General features: G+C 39.6%; 1 long non-coding RNA gene across 1 annotated transcript; it reads right to left on the bottom strand.

Annotated features, from left to right (window-relative positions):
* Positions 1-369: 369 nt before the first annotated feature.
* LOC138106018 (uncharacterized) lies at positions 370-9295 on the bottom strand. Its single transcript, XR_011148875.1, has 3 exons — positions 9131-9295; positions 7343-7439; positions 370-505 (listed from the first exon to the last, which is right to left on the bottom strand). It is a non-coding gene; the product is annotated as an uncharacterized lncRNA (long non-coding RNA).
* Positions 9296-10856: the final 1561 nt, after the last annotated feature.

Genomic DNA, 10856 nt, shown 5'->3' with positions numbered 1-10856 from the left:
AAATTCTCCACGTAGTCTCTGTGAAAATGATAAGAAATCTAGGACTGAAAATGAACAACTTTCCAGACACATGTTGGGTTTGTTATAATAAGATTCCACACATGACTGTCTTTTGTCTTCTGTTTTACATATGACATAATCAGCTAAGAATATTTTCCACTTATGGTAATGAAACACACCTTTGGAGATGAACTATATGAGACTGAAAAATAAAATTAAACTGAGAGGGAGGAGAAGATGAGTCAGGAAATTTGTAATAGTGATATGAACCAATGTTCTGCATACACCAGGCAAAATTACTACATAAGGCAAGTACACAGCGAGGGAGGTGAGCCTAGACAAGTGCTCCCTCTCTGCCTGAGTGGAAGGGGGTTTGCTCCACTGCCTTACACTCAGCCTTCTCTGCAGAGATTCATGCTGACTTTGTAAGGGCACCAGCAGATACACAGCCACTCCAAAGCCTTCATTCACCTCGTGTGACACTGGTTCACAACTGATTGACTACCTGTAAGTAATAACAGATAAGTTTTCAGGCAGCCTGCAGCATGGTTCCAAGAAATGTGAACTGTCCATTTATTTCAGCTGTCCGGGAACATGTGTCAACACTGGGAATGATTTCATTTCCTGAGGAGAAAAGTGGATTTCCAATTTGCACAAATTACTGTAAGCAAACATGTCATTCTGAATGACCATTAGGAGACTATCACCACATATTTTCCCACTTCAAAACAGAAAGGAAAAATGCCATTAACTTTTTCAAGCATAAGAAAGGAGAAATGCAGTTTTAAGAATTCAGTGGATGGGAACAGCAACATCACCATATTTACACTATGTGAGCAGTAAACAGTGTATTACCTTAGTGACCCATGAGGTCAGAGCTTATTTTTTAACTTTGTCATTGGAAATAATGCCTCCCAGTTTCCACCAAACCTAGCTGTGGCTGGAAATGGAGAGACAGACTTGTTCAGTGAAATACACAGAATGCATCCAAACACTCTTTGTGTGTATCCTGTCCACATCACAAACTGTTGAGGCAGCAGGTCGATAGTCTCTTTAAAATGTGAGTCACAGAAGGGGATGTGGAATATGCAGAGCTGCTAGTGGCATCCTCATCCTTCCAGGTTTTTGTCTTCATTTGAGGCAGCATATTGAAAATGATTCAGAAAGTGCCAGTACGAAAAGACTTTGAGAGGTGACCTCCCATAATTTATTTGTTATCTCTTACCTCCCTTTCTCATCTTTATAGATGGATAATGTTACTAAACCATTTCATTTCATAGTCCAGTAGTCAAAAGATGCAGCTTGAAACACCAAAGAAGGTAAATATTTACTGAGGCCTCAGAGAGTGAACTTCAGTGGCTGGAACTTAGCCATTCTCTCAACTGCTCTGATTTTGGGGTTGGATGGTTTCCTTCCTCAGAAGGGCAGGCTCTGGCACTGAGGTGACTCTCTTATGGAGACCCCCTTCTTAGACAGCACCAGTCAGAGTCCTGAGCCTCTAAATTAACTGCTAACACAGCTCAGTTCTTTCCTACTCAAGGACACGGGAGTAATCACAAAAGGAGCAACATGGCACAAAACTTTATAAGAAAGATTAAGAAAAACCTGTAAAATGAGTCAAATTATTCCATAGCTAAAAATAAAGCAACTGGCAAAGTCGATTATGAAAAAAAAAAAACAAAAATCATTCTACAGATCAAGTTTAGAATGGAATTAGGAGGCACAAACAAAAGGGGAAAGGAGGAACAGAAGGGAGGCCAGAAGTTATCTGGCATGATTAAATGGCAACTTCCAAATAGCAAAATGAGTCAAGCAAAAATCCTTTATTATATGACCCTAATGAAGCCAATAAACAGAAATATAAGTAAACAGCTGTTAAGTAAGAAGAAAATTAGGAAGGCCAAGATGGATTTCAAAGAATAAATAGCTAATGGTGTGAAAACAAATGAAAATCAGGGTGTCTGAAAGAGATCAATAATTTCACTGAATCATCAGGAGCGGAAGAGTTCTATGAAGGAATATAAGCATATTGATGAGAGGCTTAGCAATTTTTTTTGTAGAAGTTTCATGAAGGAAACTTCTCAGTGAATACTTACCTTGTACTTGTTATTTACTGGCGTGGAGAAGGAAGGAAACATTCTTAGATATTGAAATTTCAGGAAAAGAAATAATAACTTATAGAGTGATAAAATTCATCAGACACAAATCTGATACACTTGAAAATTCTAAGGGAGGGTAAGGGAGGGGGAAAATAATCGACAAAAATATGCATTCTGTCTTCAAAATACCCATTTTTCCAAAACAGAAGGTAGTAAATATCATATGTAAACAACTGCAGCCAGAATAAATATTTCTGGAAGGTACCTCAAGAGAGGGACCAACCAGCCCGACCCTTGTAGAAGAAAGTTACATCACCCTATTCCCCTGGAGTTTTCTATATGTCATTAGTGCAGTGTATAAAGGAAATACTGATAATGACATATATATTGACTCATCAGAGGTCTCTGATAAATATTTTGAGAGCAGGAACAAGCAGAATCCATAGGGGAAGAACACCAGGATCCATAGGGGAAGAACAGGGCTGAGTGCTACTCAGTGCCATGGCTTTGACTGACTAATGTCAGGCTGAGTATTAGTGTTCCCTCCTTTCTGTTGGTGAAATCTGCTGCAGTTTGTGACTAGTGGGTCTGACACAGTGAGGATAGGTGAGACTGTACACGTGAATGTCACACGTGCACTAGGACTGCTGCAGGGATATTGCCAGCTGTGTCCAGAACACATTGCACCCACTGGGCTTATTCAGCATTTTCCTTCAAGAATCCAAATGTCCCTGGCAACCAGCACAGACAGTGTTCTGACTGACAGATATTGGGACCTGTGAGGTCTGGCTACCCTGTGTGGTGGGAGATAACACAGTGGAACGAGATATTCCTGGTAGCAAAGTGCAGCACATTGTTGTACCTGCAGCCCCTTTACTCATTACCTCTAAAAAACTTGAGTTGATCTCACTTGCCTGCAGTGAGATGTTTGTTCATTCTCTGGCTTCTTTATTCATAATTGCAATCCCACAGAGACTGGATGTTTTACTAAAGACATTAAATGTGACCAGCAATCTCCATTAGTATAAGAGACCACACAGTGTTCCAAAGTGCCTTACATTAAGACATTACTCCATTAAGGGCATTACTCCAATAGCTGAGGTTAAACTTCTCTAACTTGTTTGCTTGCAGAATAGCACCAACAGAGAGGGACGTGATTTCCAGTCCAAGGAGAAAACCCTCCTCTCTTCTGTGTTGCCTCCATAGACCAAAGTCTGGGACTGTGGTGTTTGGTTTCCAGTGTCCAGCTGGGACAGCAGGGATCCTCATAAACCTTGTGGCATAGGAGTTAGGCTCGCTCTGAGGCCTTGAGAGTATGTCTCAAATGGCAATATCCCTGTTTAGGCAGATGGATCATGTTTAAAAAGCTGAATTTGTTAAGTACTTCAATAAATCATTTAGTTATCAGAATGTGAATGTTATACCACCCTTTAGGTATCCAAATTTGAAAAATTTACTTTAACAGAACCAGTGGATGATCTCAGTCATTATTTAGTCTTCTGTTTGGTCAGATCAATAGAGCTCTTACAGTTATTTTAGAAATTAACTGGGAATATTTTCAGATCTTATATATAATTATTTAAAACAAGGCTAATATATATTATCACTGTGTTAACAGACTTGCAGTTTCCAAGTCTTTTTCTCACAATGGAAGTAGAAAAGGTTAACTCATTTTTTAGTAAAGATTTTGTTCAACAGTGAAAAGATCACAGTTAAAAAATAAGTCTTTGGAAAATTGTATTTCTGATTACATTGTAACCTGACTGAAAACCAGCTAATAAAAGTTTGGTAAGATTAGGTAGGGAGTTTCATTCTGGATATGTAGGATGGACTTCAGCTGTGCACACCACTTAACTTTAGCTTATGCTAAACTTATGCACACCATAAAATAAATATATCTCTGACTTAAAAATAACTAAGATTCCTGATTCAGTCAGTGGAGAGACAAAGTATTTTTGAAATAAAATTTCTGTGTTCACTCTCAGATGCCTCCTTCTTGTGTAAGGTGTGTGGTACTGTGTTTCTCTCACTGCCTGTGCAAACACTAGAGATAACCAGGTCATGTGTAGAAGTTTAAAGTAGGTCAGCTGAGCCTCATCCATTCAAATAAGTGTATTCACACCTCCTCACATTAGACATCAAACTCAGTGGTCCACTCTGGGAAATCCTCCTGCCTTCAGGCTCTATACACAGAGAGAAGAGTCACCTATTCCAACAGGTGACGCGGAGCTATAGCTCAAGATGCATGTATCATCCAACACCAAAGAGTCCATTCACCTTTACAGACCTTTTCACCTCCAGGGAAAGATGTTCTACCTTAGGCACAGGTACCCGCAGTCAGATGGTGGGACTTCTTCCAGAGGTGGAAATTTAAAAACTAGGATCATTTCTTCCTTATTTTTACCCCCATAGTTGTTATCTCCTTTTTTTTAATTACTAGTTGAAGTTTTCCTGGGATATTTGATCCAGATATTTTATAAGTATTTCAACCTATATGGGTTTAGGCATTATGAAACAGTAAAGTAGAACTTAAAATAATATATGAATGGAGTTTTCTTTAAGTGGTGCAATGTCTGTGGTTGCACCATTTTTTAAAACTTTTTCTCTCTCTTCTGTAATGTGCAATTTGAAGGTCCATGAAACTAGCACTAGAAACAGAACAGGACTTTGGGAAAGAAATCTGCAGTACATGCACATTGCACTGATAGTTTCTTGCCTGCAGCAGCAATTGTTTTCCAAAGTACATCTCCTGTCTTACAATTTTCTTACCTGCAGTAGCAAAATAGTCATTTAGAAAAAAAAACAAACAACAAACAAACCACCACAAATCTCATTTATTTGGTTCTGACAATCTCATCTGCTTAGGTCGCACACCGCCACTGGCCATTGCTCACGTCCTTGTTAAATCAGTGGAACACAAATCTGAATGTTGTGCAGTATTGCCTGTTCTGGAAAAATTAATTTAGAACATTGAAGTGGAGAGTTCCTCTCTGCAGTAAAGGTGCAAGCAGAAGGTATACATGTGAGAAGGTTCAGGGAATGAATGAGTATGGCTTAAGTCCAAGATCTCATTTGATATCAAATAACAAGTTTTGAATAAAGCAAAATAAATCATCTCTGGACAGTTTTATTTTCTAAAGGCTCTGACATAGGTCAATGGTCTACTGAATACATTTTTTCTCTCCAAAGACAGAGTTTATGTCTGCACTAAGTCACTATATACATTGATTTACAATTTTTTTACTGCTGTGTTTGCCATTACTTAAATTCTTACCCTGAAAGTAGCATTTTTGGTAGAAATAAATAACAGATGCCCTTTGGCCAAACTGTTTGCAAAGTACACTGCCAGCCTCGTGTGCCCTTCACCACAGAAGTATAACAAAAAGTAGTTAGAAATATTATATGGATTCTAGCTCTGTTGAGTACATATAATCACATTTTCTTACTTTTCCTTTCTGTCGTATGTAATTCCATTTTTAATATTTGCTGCCAGGATTAAAATGAGGCCGCTTTCTCCCAGATTGGAAATTTCATCTTTTTTGTACACTGCTATTAGAATTCATAGATTTTATTAACGTTTTCATTAAGGAATATGCAGTAATGAAAATGTGAAGGATTCAGATGATCAGCTCACTGAAGTGAGCTGTGACTCACTCCAGAGGGTGATTGTGACTTTGGAAATTTCACTTTGGGAAGTGTAATTTGTTTCCCTGCAAAGGGAACTTGGATGATCAGTGATGTCAGATAGGGAATCAACACTGGGAACTCACAGGGGGATGATCACCTCGGTGAAACAGACGAGGTTTATGCAAACCTGTGGTCACAAGTAGTGTTTCCAGGGTGTGATGCTGAGGCTGATGTGGTTTTGCCTCTTCTAAAAGAGCTGAGCTGGAGAGGGAATGTATTCACAGCAAGCTGGTAGATGACACTGAATGGAAGGAATCCCGTTTGGGCTCCCCAGACACTGACAGTGAGCAGCAAGTTGAGCAGAAGGTGAAGAAGGTCAGGAGGCTGGAACACCAGACATGGGGATGGGATATAGTCCTTTCCAACATCAGTTATTCTGTTATGCTATGTAACCTGCAAATGGCATTTCTCTTTTCTGTTGCTGTAAACACCCACCTGAGAAAGATTTATTTTCCTCATTTCTCCTTAAAAAAAAAAAAAAAAAAAAAAAAAAAAAAAAAGCCTAAATGCCCTGGGAGGAGGTTGTTCTCACAAAGGAGGTATATAGTTCAGCATGGTAAATTTACCTGCTATGGCCTGTTAATTTCTCATTCCTATTACTGGCCATGAATGCAGCAGAGCTGTGAATGTTCTACCTCTTCCTCCTTCAGGATATTCAGAAACTGGGGCAGGGGCATTCAGCTAATGCTGACCTGAGAATCTGCAATGTGCTCCTGCACTGAGAGGTTACACCTGAGACAGCCTAACCAAAAATACTGACATATGGCATGTTGCTGGCTCTAAAAGCTATTCAGTGTCTTCTTTGGCATCACACCCATGAGATCAGGAAGACATCACTTAATTGTGTCTATCTTCAAGCCAGGAGGAAGAGTTACTTTAACAGAAGTGTTACAGTATTTATTGGTATTTTCTATAGAAAGTAGTGCAGCTAAAACATCTGTCTTACACTTCCTGAAATTTAGCCTCATAGAAGGGTGAAACTCTGCTATTTTTACTCTTTCCTATATTGAGTTGCATCCCTACATTTTTATAGATTTATTTTTATACAGTAAAATCCTCTCAAAAGTACATAACATTGTGTATTAACAGAAACTCATGGTGGTACAAGCAGACAGAAAAAGTAAAACTGGAAACCAGGCCCAAAGGCCCTTAGAAATTCATGTTTCTAAACTAAGAATGAAAACATAATAATTTCTTATATCTCAATGCAATCTTCTGCACAGCTGATGTTTGTTTTGCTTGAGTCTGAATGTCTATACATGATGTTGAGCACTGGAGTCCTAAGCTCAAAAAGTCTATGCCCTGAACTACCTACAGACTTCTGGCAGATATAAATTTTCCCTTGATATGCTTTATACATATCAGTCCTTACGGTAGAAGCAATTAAACTAGAATAACTTTCTTCCTTCCTTGCCTGTACAGAAATAACTTTAATGCAGACTGATGAATGCTTGAGGGTACAAAGTAAAGCACTTAGAAATAAGGAAACATCACAGTCAATATGGCCCTGGGAATGATGATTTGTATATAAGCATTACAATACCATATTTAAGTACCTGATCATGAATTATTTTGCTTCCTTGACCTTGAATTGAGCCAAACTCGTGCAGGAGAATAATTTGTTGGGCTTATTGCAAGAACCTCCTTTGCTTCCTGCAACAGAAAAGCAGTCTCAGTAGGATGACAGGTGGAACTGAAAAACTGGATTTTCCACTTCCCTCTGCTACAGATTTCATGTGATGCTGGACAAAACCACTTCAGAAGACATTGTTCTCTGAGCTCCTCTTTTACCGTGAAGGAGTCAAACAGCAGACCCCAGGGTCTAATTTACTCAAATGCTGAGTGCTCACAGCTGCTACCAAAATCACTTTTAACAGAGAAATGAAGAAAATAATCTAAAAATCTCAGACCAGGAAGACAAGAAATGTCTCCCTTGGACTGGTCAGAAGGCAGATGAGTCAAGAGTATCTGCAACACCAACACTGGGGCTGGGTGCTTGCTATGCCAGTCCCTTTGAACTATAAATACACGTCCATAGCACAGCAGAAGTGTCTGGGATCTGGGCATCTGAGATAACCTCTGATATGCAGAAGAGCCTCAACAGAGTAGCAAGAATCCTTGTGTGGGTCCCTCCTCTTTCCACAACAACTTTCTTTTGTATTACAGCAATTGAGTTCTACCCTTTGCCCCTCCCCATATGAATGACCACTTGATAGCAGACCAAGGCCAAGCTGGTCTTCAGCTGTGCAGACTGATACTCCTGCATCAGGACTAGGAAATAAATCTTCGTGAGGGCTACCACATTGCTCTGAGATCATCTGAGTTCCTGCTGTGGTGTAGCCTCCAGAAAGAGGAGTTTAAGACTGCAGAGAGGTAGTTGAACTCCAGAGCTGTGAACCACTCTGCTGCACCGGTCTCTATTTTGTGTAGGTTTAAAACAGTGTGAGCAAGAGAGTACTCAGGGTTAGAATAAATGCCTGGAAGCAATAAAATCTTATCTTTCTGCTGAAAAGTTATCTCTCCAGTAGGATTCTGTTTAAAGACTTGTTGGCATAAAAATAAAGGGTAATTGCTATATTTTATCTCTTTTTTTTTTACCCACTTTCTGATTTTCATAATAATGCATGTTCAGTTTGGAATTTAACTGTCTCATCTGACTGGTTAATTATAAAATAACTATTAAAAGCCCAGCAAGCACTTATGCATTTTTTTTTCCTTTCTGACTCTATGGGGGTTGTCAGACAATAAATTTATGGAATTTTGATTTTTAGCTTTATCTTTGCTGTTTTATAGTTGCTTCTTCCTGGGCTTTATTCACCTTTCTCCTTCAAATGAAAAAATATTGTTGACCTCTCCAGAAATTAGTGAGGTCATATTGCTTTTACCTTGTTAATAATGAAAACTATACCCTATCTTAAGAATTCTATGGTATCGCTCCAACAACTACCGTGAAAAATGTCTCATGAGAAAGTTTTGCAGTTTCTAGAACCCCTTACTGAGTCCCTGAATTACTAATGCACCAAAGAGTTGTAGCTTGCATGGAACATATGATTTCATCTCACTCCCTTCTCTTTCTCACACAGAGCAGAGCTCAAGGGTAGCAATTTTTTACAAAAGATTTTGACAAAAGATTCAGTTCACCACAGCTCCTAAAAAAACATTCAAATGTTGAGGTTCATACAATTAATTGATTTTCTAGGCTATGAGCTACAGGTGAAAGAAAGTCCTGAATTTGTGAATGGAAAGAATCCCTGTAAGACAAAACAGTTTTTAGCAACAGGAAAATGAAGCTGGTACCCCAAAACCAAGGATTAATAAAGAGCAGGCAAGGAACCACAGCGTACCTTTGTGGGGAGATCTGGCTCTGATGCTGCACATGGTTAAAGAGTCTGTTTGTGTACATATATGGGTGTGAATTCATCTATGCAGCCTCCTCCTGTGTCATGGCCAGGAGAGACCCTCTGTTGTACATGGCCCCACTGACCACCCCATGCCTTCCCAGCCTTCCCACCAGGATGTAGTGAGAAGAGCAGCCAAACTCCCCTGGAACTTATCTTAGCATGTTGCTAAGCTCCAACATTAATAACCTGTCTTCCTTACAGCTGAGGATGATTTTGTCCACCCTTTTCTTCATATTTACATTCCCAGGATCTTAAAGATCGCTTCCTTTGATTACTCACAGCTGCCTATTCAGCCTTGACATTACAAGTCCTACTTTCCTTTTCTACCAAAGGAAAATGAACAACCAGCCTCTCCCTGCATCATAGGTCAAACATCAGAGACTTCAGCTTTACCTGATTTTCAGATAATACTTCTCCCCTTATGTGGCTCACCACTTCTCCAGACTGTAGCAGAGCTCTCTAGCCCTGAGGATACAAGTACTTACAGTAAAGCCAGCCACAATGTCTGTTTATGACAGATATTTAGTTCTCAAATTAGGTCCAAATTTAGTTCTCAATTAGGTCCAAATTCAGGTCAGGGAGAAGCCCAGATGAAGTGCAGAAGCATTCAGTGTTCTGAAAAACACTGTAATGGTTAATATTTTAACCTCCCACTTCATGTCCACTGCTTCAGAAAGTTTGGCTGCTTTAATATAAAACTGAAGTAGAAATTTGGATATGAGAGAAAAGAACATTTTTCCAGTAAGCATTCACAGAGGTTCACCCAGCTTGGTCCTCAGCTGTTATTTTATCAATTAATTGAGTTGATTTCAGCTGCACTCAACTGCCTTCTGCCAGCTGGGGGTAGGATATGGTCCTCATCTGTTCTTCTTTGATTCATAAATAAATGAATAACTGTACAACAAATGAAATCCATGCCTCTGGGTCTGAGAAAATGCACACAGGACCAATAACCAGACCTAGGAAGATATCACCTGAGGATGAGGAGTGAATTCAGAGGAGGCCACCAAGATGATTCGAGAGGGAGCACCTCTGCTATGAGGACAGGCTGAGTGAATTGGGGTTGTTCTGCTTCAAGAAGATTAATCTTCAGGGTGACCTAATTGCCATATTTCAGTACCTGGAGAGAGCCTACAAGAAAGATAGAGACTATTTACAAGAGGGTGTGGTGACAGGATGAGGGGGAATGGCTTCCAACTGAAAGAGAGTAGCTTTCAATTAGATATTGGGAAGAAATTCTTTATTTTGAGGGTGGTGAGGCCCTGGCACAGGTTCCCCAGAGAAGCTGTGGATGCCCCATCCCTGGCAGTGTCCAAGGTCAGGTTGGAAGGAGCTCTGTGCAGCCAGGTCTAGTGAAAGATGTCCCTGCCCACAGCAGGGGTGGTTGGAACTAGAGGATCTTTAGGGTCCCTTCCAACCCAAGCCATTCTTATGATTTACAAATTAGTTATGTATTGGTATTCATTGATGTTTTTTAAGAACAAATACGGGTGAATTTAATGAAACAATGGTCAGTTACAATTATATGTGAGCAAAGGCCAACGTTCAGGTGCCACTTTCCTACAGTAATAGTCTGTGGAGACACAAACAGAAGCTGTAAATGAAGTGCTGGCACACAGAAGGGAAAGACCAAAGGGAAAAATATCAAATCCAAGCTATTTAAAATGAG

This window comes from Aphelocoma coerulescens, chromosome 2, assembly GCF_041296385.1.
Source record: "Aphelocoma coerulescens isolate FSJ_1873_10779 chromosome 2, UR_Acoe_1.0, whole genome shotgun sequence".
Classification (NCBI taxonomy): Eukaryota; Metazoa; Chordata; class Aves; order Passeriformes; family Corvidae; genus Aphelocoma; species Aphelocoma coerulescens.
The sequence above is the reverse complement of the archived record's forward strand: the minus strand, read 5'-3'. Positions and strand labels throughout refer to the sequence as shown.